This window comes from Ornithorhynchus anatinus, chromosome 16 (genome assembly GCF_004115215.2).
Source record: "Ornithorhynchus anatinus isolate Pmale09 chromosome 16, mOrnAna1.pri.v4, whole genome shotgun sequence".
In the NCBI taxonomy this organism is placed as follows: Eukaryota; Metazoa; Chordata; class Mammalia; order Monotremata; family Ornithorhynchidae; genus Ornithorhynchus; species Ornithorhynchus anatinus.
In genome coordinates, this window is record NC_041743.1 from 24,938,148 (window position 1) to 24,951,596 (window position 13,449).

General features: G+C 47.7%; 1 long non-coding RNA gene across 1 annotated transcript in view; it reads left to right on the top strand.

Annotated features, from left to right (window-relative positions):
• Nucleotides 1-13,449, top strand: part of LOC114817215 — a 38,687-nt gene that overhangs the window by 11,054 nt on the left and 14,184 nt on the right. Inside the window, exons 2-3 of the long non-coding RNA XR_005660891.1 lie at nt 1,458-1,535; nt 3,806-4,127. This is a non-coding gene — a long non-coding RNA (uncharacterized LOC114817215). The remainder of the gene's footprint in view (nt 1-1,457; nt 1,536-3,805; nt 4,128-13,449) is intronic.

Consider the following 13,449-nt stretch of genomic DNA (forward strand, 5'->3'; position numbering starts at 1 on the left):
TGAAGCCCAGACACCCTGTGGGAATATATCAAAATGAATGACTTCCCTTTGCAAGTTGAATGTGCACAAATAAATCCCAGCAGCCGGTTTGCCGGCACAAAATGGCCTGTCGAACTTGAGCCTGGATGACTTTGGGTGCCATCGAGAGTCATGGAAAACTAGGAAAGCCAGGGGACAGCTTTGTTTAAGAGACCAGACCTGTCCAAACAGACTATATTCCTGCCCAATTAGCAAGTTGTAACTCCCTCTCCCAAGAAAATGATTTTCAGGCACAAATGAGATTTGCAAAATTCACGGCCCCTTTGGCTTTCTAGCAATCTCCTTAGGTAGGATTAGTGCAGTTTGGGCCTGGAGTTTGTTTACGGGCTGGGGAATAAAAGATTCCTCTCCAAGCAGGTACAGTTTTCCCCACTGAATAAGTTCCCAGCCCAGGCAGTCAGCCAGGATTAATTGGGGATTCTCATTAGGCATATCACCATATGGGGATGAATTCTCTTTCAGGTATGTCCCAGACGAAAGAAAATAAGGGAAAACAAGCCAATTCTGCCCTCATCACTGTTGTTAGTTCTGTCTCTAGTAAAGGTTGTAGAATTAAAAGGAAAAAAAAGCCACTTTTGCCCTTAGAATTTCTACCAAGAAATTCCACTGGGACTTTAATAATTAATAATGATAATTGTGGTATTTAAGCATTTACTAGGTTTTATGCATTGTACCAAGCACTAGAGTAGATCAGTGCTTAATAAATGCCATAATTATTATTATACAAGATAATCAGGTCCCTCAAAGGGCTTATAGTCTAAGCAGGAGGGAGAACAAAGGCATACGTATATTCATAAGTACTAGAGTTGGCCGACGGGTTTATTCGACTATTAGCGTGCTGGGAACTAATCGGTGAAACCTCATTGGAAGAGGTGAAATTTTAGGAGATCTCTGAATGTTGGGAGAGCGGTGCTCTTTTGGATTTTAGGAGGAAGTTGTTTTTGTTTTGCATTCATTCAATAGTATTTATTGAGCGCTTAATACGTGCAGAGCACTGTACCAAGCACTTGGAATGTACAATTTGGCAACAGATAGAGATGATCCCGGCCCAGAGACGGGCTCACAGTCTAAATGGGGGAGACAGACAGCAAAGCAAAACAGAACAAAACAAAAACAAGACAACATCAAGATAAATAGAATTAAGGAGATATATACCACATTAACAAAATAAATAGGGTAATAAATAATATATGCAAATGAGCACAGTGCTGAGGGGAAGGGAGACCAGAGGGGCTCAGTCTGGCTTTTTGGTTTCTTTGGTCCAATAGAGACCCTTAGGAAGCTTCTGCTCAAAAAGAGCCCCTCCTTTCTTGACTGCAATACGTCCTGCTGTTCTATCCATGGCAACTGACTCCCACTTAGGCTTTATCTTAGCGCATCCTTAAAACATTTTCTGTCCTCTTTGTTTTCCATTTCAGCTCACGTTCAGCAGCTATTTGGGTATCCTGCTGGTGCTCATCCTCTTCACGTGTTCCACCCAGTACAACTGGGTTGAAGTGAGTATAGCTTAAATGCTAGGAGACTGATATCCTTCCAAAACTTTGTTGCCGTCGTGCTCTTTTTCCGTTTGATGTTGAGTAAATCCCTAAAATGCTGATGGGATGGCTCAGTGACCCAAACGTGTGGTCTGTGTAGGACCTTTCTGCAGAGGAAGAATAATATTATTATGATGGTATTTGTTAAGCGCTTACTGTATGGCAAACACTGAATTAAGCACTGGGGTAGATAGAATCAGGTCGGGTTGGACACAGTGCCTGTCCCAAATGGGGCTCACAATCTCAATCTCCATTTTACAGAAAACTTTGGTAGAATTCAGTTTGGCCTGGAAACTGATGGCATGCTTCTGCTGTATTCTGTATGACAGTCTCCCGAGGATGTAAGGCCTTATCGATTCAGTTTTCTACTTCCTTGTTGCATCACTAGGAAGCGGCGTGGCCTAGTGGAAAAAAACAGGGGCCTGGGAGTCGGAGGATTTCTAATCCTGGCTCCTCCACTTGCCTAATGTGTGACCTTGAGGAATTTGCTTATAATAATAATAACTGTGGTGTTTAAGCTCTTACAATGTGCCAGACACTGTTCTAAGCACTGGGGTGGATACAAGCAAATTGGGTTCGGCTCACGGTCTTAATCTCCATTTTACAGGTGAGGGAACTAAGGCACAGAGAGGCGGAATGACTTGCCCAACGTCACACAGCAGGCAAGTGGCGGAGTTGGGATTAGAACTCAGGTCCTTCTGACTTCCAGACCTCTGCTCTAGTCAGTTGGCCGTGCTGATTCTCACGGAACTTCCCTGTGCCTCAGTCCCCATCTGCAAAGTGAGGATTGAATACCTGTAAGCCCCATAGGACTTGATTATCTTCCATCTACCCCTGCACTCAGTCCAGTGCTTGGCACATAGTAACTGCTTACCACGCGGCACTATTATCTTTGGTCAGTGTGCTAAGTTAACAGAATTCTGTGATGGCATCGAGCTCACCGTTGCCGTTGGATATTTCTGGTTGTGTATATTCGGTGCAGCCTGCTACATCACTGTGGTTTTATTTAGACCCATTGGCAGGCCGTGGAGCCTAGCTGATTTGGAGAATTTGATACAAGTGCTCTAAGCCCAGCTGCATTTCTAGCAGTCACTGCGGCCCTCACCCTACGGAAGCCAACTAGAAATCCAGGCTTAAGAGAGAATTACCCTCTCTTGAGGGTGATGGCAGGAAATTTCCCAAGGGATGAGAAGGTGGTACAGCCCCGAAGGGATCCCCTACCTAAGGACCTAAAGATGGTATTTGTCAGCCCTTGCTATGTGCCTGGCACTGTAATAAGCACCGGAGTAGATACGAGTTACTCAGGCTGAGAAGCGGCCTGGCTTAGCGGATGGAGCACGGGGCTGGGGGTCAGAAGGACCTGGATTCTAATTCCACCTCCACCACCTGTCTGCTGTGTGACCTTGGGCAGCTCACTTCCCTTCTACGTCGCCCTGACTTGCTCCCTTCATTCGTCCTCCCTCCCAGCCCCACAGCACAAATGTATGTATCTGTAATTTATTTATATTAATGTCTTGCTCCCCCTCTAGACTGTGAGCTCATTGTGGGCAGGGAGTGTGTCTGTTGCTGTTTTGTACTCTGGAAAGCACTTAGTACAGTGCTGTGCACACAGTAAGCACTCAAATACGATTGAATGAATGAACTTTTCTATGTCTCACTTACCTCATCTGTTAAATGGGGATTAAGACTGTGAGCCCCATGAGGGACCTGAACTCTGTCCAATCCAGTTAGCTTGTATCTACCACAGTGCCTGGCACATAGTAAGTGCTTAATAGAGAAGCAACATGGTGTAGTGGATAGAGCAGGGGCTTGGGTGTCAGAAGGTCATTTCGGCTCTGCCACTTGTCTGCTGTGTGACCTTGGGCAAGTCACTTTACTTCTCTGGGCCTCAGTAAACTCATATGTAAAATGGGGATTGAGACTGTGAGCCCCACATGGGACGGGGACTGTGTCCATCTCAATTTGCTTGTATCCACCTCAGTGTTTAGTACAGTGCCTGGCACATAATAAGAGCTTAATAAATGCCATCGCTATTATTATTAACTAATACCATAAATAAGACACAACCATGTCCCATGTGGGACTGCCAGTCTTAATCCCCTTTTACAGAGGTAGTAACTGAGGCACAGAGAAGTGAAATGACTTGCCTAAGGACACACAGCTGACAAGTGGCGGAGCCGGGATTAGAACCCAGGTCCTTCTGACTTCCAGGCCTGTGCTCTATCCATTAGGCGAGGTGGATAGTACCCTTTACCAGGAGAGTTCCTCTGTGATTGGGAGATGAGAGACCTGAAGAGAGTTTTTTCCTGTGGTTCTCCGAGCTCTCAGTGGCCAAAATCCAACACGATTCTGCAGGGCCTGAGGTGAAGAATTTCCCATCTTCTGGAATGATGAGGCCGCCTTCCATCTAGAAAGATGAAGAGCTGGCTGCTCCTACTTCTTGTAGCAGGAACTAGACTTTGGGTTACGACTAGCTTGACCTCACCCCATCTCACTGTGATCAAGGAAGAGAAGATCGAAGACATCTCCCACTCGCAGCACTGCGGGTCAGAGGTAAACATTCTCAGCGTGTCCTTTTCCTTAGAATGGAGTCACAGAATGTTGGCCGCCCTCCATTGAGAATGGCAGGATGCTCACAATCTTTGGGAAGAGAAAATGCCTGCAGAGGCACCATGAAAAATGGAGGGGGTGGCAACTGGCCGTGGTGGAGGATGAGGAGGGAAGGGGGGAAGCGGTGGAAGCAGTGTGGCCTGGTGGAAAGAGCCCGGATCTGGGTTCTAATCCTGCCTCTGCCCCTTGTCTGCTGTATGACCTCGGGTAACTCCCTTCACTTATCTGGGCCTCATTTACCTCATCTGGAAAATGGGGATCACATCCTCCTTCCTCTGACTTAAACTTTGAACCCTGTCTGGGATAGGGACTGCGTCCAACCTGATTATCTTGAATCTACCTCAGCGTTTAGAACGATTCTTGCCTCATAGTAACGGCTTGACAGATACCATTGAAAAAACTAATGGATTCGTTCACTCATTCATCTTGCGCTCATTGGTCAGCATTTACTGAGTTCCTACGATGTGTAGTAAGGTTTCTGAGTACAGTAAAAGGAGACACTATTCAATGTCTTGCTAACCTGGATGACTTGGGTTGGTGTTTGTCACATATATTGCTGACTAGGGAGTACTTGCAAATCCTTGGTAAGGCAGGAATATAAATCGACATAATCTTGATACATTAATTTATCAATCTGAGAAGCAGCGAGGCTCAGTGGAAAGAGCCCGGGCTTGGAAGTCAGAGGCCATGGATTTGAATGCCGGCTCTGCCGCTCGTCAGCTGTGTGACTGTGGGCAAGTCACTTCTCCGTGCCTCAGTTACCTCATCTGTCAAATGGGGATTAACTGTGAGCCTCACGTGGGACAACCTGATGACCCAGTATCTACCCCTGCGCTTAGAACAGTTCTCTGCACATAGTAAGCGCTTAACAAATACCAACATTATCATTATTAATCCTCATTTTACAGATGCGGTAGCTGAGGCTCAGAGAAGTACAGTGACTTGCCCAAGGTCACACAGCAGATAAGTGGCAGAGCCGGGATTAGAACCCATAACCTTCTGACGCCCAGACCCGTGCTCCATCCACTGAGCCATGCTGCTTCTCAATTCCCGCCCAGAGCCGGGCCAGCTACGTGATCAACGGCAGACACCTTTTGAGCCGATCCCCGTTCCCGGGTTGGAGCCGGCCACGTGTCTATGATTTTCTCGAAATGCCGCCAAGGTCGGGGCGTCGGGAATGGTCCCCTCCCTTTCAGGAGGAACCACCAGCTCGACTCGTCTCTCGCCGGGCTCACTCAAATAAGCCGGCAGTGGCGGTTCTCTGGAGGGGAATTTCAAAAGAGAAACACTCTCACAGCCCAGGGTGACTTACTGACTTTTCTCAAGGAACATCCTGGTGGGATGATCTCAGCAGGGGACTTGGAGTTGAACAGCGTTTATTTTAATGCCCAGGGAAACACCGTGCTTCCAGATGGGTGGGCTAACTGAAAAACTGAAAATCCAAGTCTTAGTACTCAGAGGAGTCTGATTCTTGGAAACTGAAAATTGCTGTAGAATTTAGAATTTTAGTCCGAATTTAGGACTGAAGTACACTTAGACTGAGCCCCATGTGGGACAGGGACTGTGTCCCATCTGATTATCTTGTACCTAGTTTGGCACTTAATAAAGGTAATACAGTGCTTGGCACACAGTAAGTGCCTAACAATAATTAACAGTATTATTATTACTCTAACTCCCAGGCCCATGGTCTACCCATTAGGCCACGCTGTTTGTTCTTTCCCAAGCACTTAGCACAGTGCTCTGCACACAGTAAGCACTTAATACGTACCACTGACTGATCGATAGATTGATAGAAAAAGGTTCTGAAGGCCAGAGTTGGCAGTCTAGGTCCCTGCCCTGCCTCTAAGTGTCTCCACCTTCACTGCTTTCCAGTTTATTCCTGAGGGTGGGCTAATGAAGTGATTAGATTCTCACACCCCCAAAACCCCTGCAAATTACTCATGGATTATTTGTAAAAAAATGATTAGCAGCTGAAAGCATTAATCAATTCACATGATTATTAAAGAGAACAAAAGAAAATGAAATTAGGGACCAGAATGATCTCTAGTATTATCGTACAGATACAGTTGTCGGTAGGTCGGTTTCCATGGGGCCGCGGAGTGGCCCAGAACTGGGGAGGTGAAGAAGATGAAGTGTGGTGTGGCGGGAGGAGGAAGGATATGGTCTCAGAACCAGAGTCCATCCACAGAAGCACCCATCGATTAGAAAAATAGGCTAGAAAATGGTCGTGATGAACAGAGCACGGGCCGAGATTAGAACCCAGGTCCTTCTGACTCCCAGGTCTGTGCTCTAATCACTAGGCCACATTGCTTCTCTAAGAATAGTGCTTGGTACGCAGTAAGCCCTTAACCAGTACCGGATTTTTTTTTTCCCCTGCTTCCACTGCCATGATGAAAAGGTTTGAAGAGTTGATCTAGAAAACAGGAGATTGGCGGAGGAGGGGAGAGGTTCAGAAAGATGTCTCCAAGGTCACAGCCCGGGCTCTGAAATCGTCGGTGACGTGGGACGTGGTGTTCGGGTGTGATGAGGACCTCGTTTTTCGAAGCTCAGTGTCTACTTGCTCTTCTCTGGGCTAGGTGAAAGTTACGATGTCAGTTCTGCTCCACCTGCGCTTCCTTCTAGTCAATCAGTGGTATTTATTGAGCGCTTACTGTGCATTGAGCACTGTACTAAGCACTTGGGAGAGTACAGTACAACGGAGCCGGGAGACACGTTCCCTGCCCACAACGAGCTTCCGGCCTAGAGGACCCTTTTCCGGGAAACCAAAGAGTAGTGAAGGTGGAGACGCTCAGAGGCAGGGCCAGGACCCGGTTTGCCAACTCCAGCCGTCAGAACCTTTTTCTATCAATCTATCGATCAATCAGTGGTACTTATTAAGTGCTTACCGTGTGCAGAGCACCGTGCTAAATGCTTGGGAAAGTCCAAGCAGGGTGGCCTCGTGGATAGAGCATGGGGTTAGGACTCAGAACGACCTGAGTTCTAATCCCAGCTCTGCCACTTGTCTTCTGGGTGACCTTGGGCAAGTCACTTCACTACTCTGAGTTTCAGTTACCTCATCTGTAGAACGGGGATTGAGACCGAGTCCTTTGTGGGACAGGGGACTGTGTCCGACCAGATTAGCTTGTATCTACCCCAGTGCTTAGTACAGTACCTGGCACATAGTAGGCGTTTAAAATGTGTCGCAGTTATTTATTATTCGGGTTGATAGTTCTGAATCTCTTACTCTCCCAGGACTTGGTCATTTCTCGATCATTTCCACTAGATTGTAAGCTTCTTCCAGGGTGGGGAATCAGGTCTAACAACTCCATTTTTTAATGGCATCTGTTAAGCACTGTTATGTGGCAGGCACTGTACTAAGCGCTGAGCACTGTGCTGTATTACATTGTACTACTGTACTGAACTCTCCCAGACATTCAGTATAGCGCTTGGCACACAGTAAGCACTTAATAAATGCCATCAGATGATTCTTCGTTATTCCTAAACCCTAACCCATGGAGAGGAGAACATAGTAACGAAGATGGTTTGATTAGGATTTCAAGTAATTTTCTCTGCTTCTCTTTACTTCCCAAGAGATTTGGGCAGTTATTTTCTTGTCATTATAGCACCACACTAAATTGAGAGTCAGAGCCCACTGCTCTGTAGAATGTAAGCTCCATGAGGGTAGGGATCATGTCTATCAACTCTATTAGAGTGCACTTTCCCAAGAGCTTAGCACAGTGCTCAGCACCCAGTAAGCGTTCACTAAATTCCAGTGATTGATTGCTTGCTTGCTTGCTTGGGCCACTGGATCTGTTCATTCATTCAGTGGTATTTATTGAGCGCTTACTGTGTGCGGAGCACTGTACTAAGTGCTTGGGAAAGTACAGTTCAGCAGTTGCATCCGTTGGCACAAGATGGGGAAAACTCAAGATTAGTTTAGCGAGGAGCAGCGTCGCCTGGTGGCAAGAGACCGGGCATGGGAGATAGAGGATCTGGGTTCGAATCCCAACTCCTCTACCTGCCTGTTGTGTGACCTTGGGCATGTCACTTCCTTCTCTCTGCCTCAGTCCCCTCATCTGTAAAATGGGGATTCAACACCTTATTTCCCTCCTGTTTAGACGGTGAGCCCTGTGTGGGACTTGATTGTAGTCTATCTTCCCCAGCAATTAAAACAATGCTTGACACAGTAAGCAGGGTTATTTTTATTCCTAACTGCTGGACGGCTGAGGGGTTCTGATGAACCACGACTTGATGGCAATTCTCCGAAGAATTTGCACCTGGGGGTGAAAGCAGCAGTTTCTTGGAAAAGACTGAAGTGTCAGAGAGACGATAGTTCTCAGAGACGGTAGGATCGAAGCAACCTGGGAAGGTTTGGACTTGGGAATTCTGGGCATCTTCACCCGGAGAGCTTCCCCGCCATCCAATCTGCAATTCTGATCCAAGTGGGTGGAGGAGGAGCAATGGCGAAGCTTCCTCTGGCTCCTCTCTTGACCTGACCTGGATCATCTTTGACTCTCACCAGTTTCTCCTGCCTTACTCCTGCTTTAAAGACATTTGGTCCCATTTGGCAGGCTGGCACTGATCTTTTCTGGAAAGAGAGAAAGAGACATTGAAAGAGCCAGCTATCTCACACTGCCTCTTCCTGATATCACACGGGATTTCAGTTTCTGGAAATTTGACTTCCTGGAAGCTTCCCCCCGGGATCCTCTAGCATGCGCTTTTCCAAGCTGTCAGGAAAGGACCATGCGTGTGGACAGGGGATTTTAGGTTGGGCAGTACAGTACTCTACCTCATCCCCAAACACACTCTGAAGTATTCTTGGTTCTCTAAGAGAAAATGTCTTTCTGACTATGACCTATTTCCCTCTCCATTTCCTCCCCAGAGGAATGTAATAAGATTTTCAACCCCTTTTATCTCAGGAGCTTTCTTGGCAACAGTTACAGTGGGCCGACCGCCACACTTTTGGAATCGTTTCTCGAGACGATCGTTTCCATTTCCATTCCCCCGAGGTCACAGTGTCTAGTCAGTTTTCTCAAACAGATGACCTCCTTTAACTTCATTAGTTCGGAATGAATTTGCTAGTATGTATCCAAGATGATTAAAACCTTTAATTAGTCCATCACCTTTCGAAGGCCCTCCTTCTTCTCAGTCGAGACAAACATTAATTAAAAACTCAGACGTCTCGGCTAATTTTCCTTACAATTTGATTCAGCGAAGGTGGCGTTGGGCGAAGCACTGCATCAGTTGAATGGTTGCTTTAGGAATCTAATGAACTGGGGAAGGAGCATGGTATAGTGGATAGAGCACGGGCCTGGGAGTCAGAAGTCACGGATTCTAATCCCAGCTCCGCCACCTGTCTGTTGTGTGATGCTGGGTGAGTCACTTCACTTCACTTCTCGGTGCCTCAGTTATCTCATCTGTAAAAGGGGGATTGAGACTGTGAGCCTCATGTGGCACGGGGACTGTGTTCAACTCTATCTGCTTGTTTCCACCCCAGTGCTAAGAACAGTGCTTGGCACACAGAAGGTACTTAACAAATACCTTAATACTAATAAAAATAAACAGTGCCTGGCACATAGCACTTAACAAATACCATTATTATTATTATTATCACTTCACACAACCCCTGAGGTAGGTGGAAAATAAACCACAATTTCCCTTCTTCTTAATTCTATCTTAGTTCAGAACTTCGAAATGGAACTGAGAGCTATTCCAGTGGTATATTGCTCTGCCCTTTTCAGTTTGTTTTAATGGTGTTTGTTAAGTGCTTACTATGGGCCAGGACACTGTACTAAGCTCTGGGGTAGATATAAGCTAATCAGATTGGACACAGTCAGTGTCTCACATGGAGCTCACAGTCTTATAACCCACATTTTACAGATAGGGCCCTGAGAAGTTAAGTGACTTGCCCAAGGTCACAGAGTGGACAAGTGGCAGAACTGGGTTTAGAATATTGCCAAGATCCGCCCTTTCCTCTCCACCCAAACGGCTACCTTACCGCTACGGGCTCTCGTTATATCCCAGCTAGACTACTGTGTCGGCCTTCTCTCCGATCTCCATTCCTCCTCTCTCGCCCCGCTCCGGTCTATTCTTCACTCCGCCGCCCGGCTCATCTTCCTGCAGAAACGATCTGGGCATGTCACTCCCCTTTTTAAACACCTCCAGTGGTTGCCTATCGACCTTCGCTCCAAACGAAAACTCCTCACTCTAGGCTTCGAGGCTGTCCGTCACCTTGCCCCTTCCCACCTCTCCTCCCTTCTCTCTTTCTACCGCCCACCCCGCACGCTCCGTTCCTCCGCCGCCCACCTCCTCGCCGTCCCTCGGTCTCGCCCATCCTGCCGTCAACCCCCGGGCCGCGTCCTGCCGCGGTCCCGGAACGCCCTCCCTCCTCACCTCCGCCAAACTGATTCTCTTCCCCTCTTCAAAACCCTACTTAAAACTCACCTCCTCCAAGAGGCCTTCCCAGACTGAGCTCCCCTTCTCCCTCTACTCCCTCTACCGCCCCCCCTTCACCTCTCCGCAGCTTAACCCTCTTTGCCCCCCATCTCCCTCTGCTCCTCCCCCCCTCCCTTCCCATCCCCTCAGCACTGTACTCGTCCGCTCGACTGTATATATCTTCATCACCCGATTTATTTTGTTAATGAAATGTACATCGCCTCGATTCTATTTAGTCGCCATTGTTTTTACAAGATGTTCTTCCCCTCGACTCTATTGCCATTGTTCTCGTCTGTCTGTCTCCCCCGATTAGACTGTAAGCCTGTCAAAGGGCAGGGACTGTCTCTGTTGCCGACTTGTTCATTCCAAGCACTTAGTACAGTGCTCTGCACATAGTAAGCGCTCAATAAATACTATTGAATGAACCCCGGTCCTTCTGACTCCCAGGCCCTTGCTCTACCCACTAGGCCTCGCTGCTTCTCTCTGATGTAAATACTGACATGATATGACCAGAAAATTTCAATGAGGAACTCTCCCTTTTTGTCTTTCAACATTTCTCAACCGTAATAATCTTGCCCTCAAACCCCTAAATCTCATTTTGGTCCATGTGAATGCCTTTTCCCATGCATACATTAGTCCAGAATGCCATCGTCATCTTTATCCAATAACCACACTCAGCAGGGCGATGGAGTTACATTACTTGGATTGCTGAAAGAGATCATTTCTTAGAAGATTGCTCTAGTTCTGAGCCTCCTTGGAAAATAACTGACTATGGATTTTTCCAAAGCTGGTCCGTAAATGATTCTTACTTAGTCGGGGGTTGGGGAGGATGGGAAATCCAGGACCTAGAGCTGTCTTTTGGGAAAAGAAAAATTCCAAGTCTCAAATTGTTGACGAGGTACAAATATTTCAGATAGAGGGTCCTTTATACAACACCAGGACAAGGGGGCACCATTGAAGCGTGGGAGAAGGTTCAAAACAGCTAGAATGAAACAATGCTTCACCCAGTAGATGGCAAGAATTTGTGATCTGTTACTGTAATTATGAAGTTTGCTAAGTGCTTACTATGTGCCAAGCACTGTTCTAAGCCCTGGAGCAGATATAACGTGATCAGGTAGGACACGCTCCTCCTGATTATGGGGCTCACACTCTTGATTCTCATTTTACAGATGAGGTAACTGAGGCACAGAGAAGTTAATGACCTGCCCGAGGTCCCGCAGCAGACAAGTGGCAGAGCCTGGATCAGAACCATGAAGGGACAGTCCGACCCCTGCAAACGTTAACTTTTCATCTTAGTTTTTACTCCAAATGATATTGCCCTACAGATAGGACCATTTTTACCTTTCCTTTCCCTGATTAACCCTCCTTTCCTCTTCTCCCACTCCCTTCTGCATGGCCCTGACTTGCTCCCTTTATTCATTCCCCCTTTCAGCCCCACAACACTTAGGTCCATATGGGTAATTTATTTATTTGCTTTAATGTCTGTCTCCCCGGCTAGACTGTAAGCTCGTTGTGGGCGGGGAATGTGTCTGTTATATTGTCCTCTCGCAAGCACTCAGTGGGGAAAGCACACGCCTGGAGTCTGAAGGTCAAAGGCTCTAATCCTGGCTCTACCACTCGTCTGCTGTGAGACTTCGGGCAAATCACTTCCCTTCTCTGTGCCTCAGTTACCTCATCTGTAAAATGGAGATTGAGCCTCCGAGCCCCACATGGGACAGGGACTGTGTCCAACCCGATTTGCTCGTATCCATCCCAGCACTTAGTACAGCGCCTGGCACATAGTAAGTGCTAAACGAATACCACCATCTCTTAGCACAGTGCTCTGCACACAGTAAGTGCTCAGTAAATCTGATCGACTGACTACCACTATTGGACCCAGGGTTGAGAGACTTTTTGGACCCACTCATGGGATACGTGACATCATGAAATCAAGCTGCAGATGAAAACATCGTGAGGTTTGCAGGAGGTACTGCATCCTGGGGGCTGCGGTTCCCTGGAGGTGTCTTGCATGCAGCGTCGCTTATTCATTCATTCAATAGTATTTATTGAGCGTTTACTATGTGCAGAGCACTGTACTAAGCGCTTGGAATGTACAGATCGGCAACAGATAGAGACAGTCCCTGCCCTTTGACTGGCTTACGGTCTAATCGAGGGAGACGGGCAGACAAGAACGATGGCAGTAAATAGAGTCAAGGGGAAGAACGTCTCATGAAAACAATGGCAAATAGAATCAGGGTGATGTATATCTCATTAAACAAAATAAATAGTGTGATGAAGATATATACAGTTGAATGGATGAGTACAGTGCTGAGGGGGTGGGTCGGGAGAGGGGGAGGAGCAGAGGGAGAGAGGGGAGAAGAGGGTTTAGCTGCGGAGAGGTGAAGGGGGGTGGCAGAGGGAGTAGAGGAGCTCAGTCTGGGAAGGCCTCTTGGAGGAGGTGAGTTTTAAGTAGGGTTTTGAAGAGGGAAAGAGAATCAGTTTGGCGGAGGTGAGGAGGGAGGGCGTACCGGGACCGCGGGAGGACGCGGCCCGGGGGTCGACGGCGGGACAGGCGAGACCGAGGGACGGCGAGGAGGTGGGCGGCGGAGGAGCGGAGCGTGCGGGGTGGGCGGTAGAAAGAGAGAAGGGAGGAGAGGTAGGAAGGGGCAAGGTGACGGAGAGCCTCGAAGCCTAGAGTGAGGAGTTTTTGTTTGGAGCGGAGGTCGATGGGCAACCACTGGAGTTGTTTAAGAAGGGGAGTGATATGCCCAGATCGTTTCTGCAGGAAGATGAGCCGGGCAGCGGAGTGAAGAATAGACCGGAGCGGGGCGAGAGAGGAGGAAGGGAGGTCAGAGAGAAGGCTGACACAGTA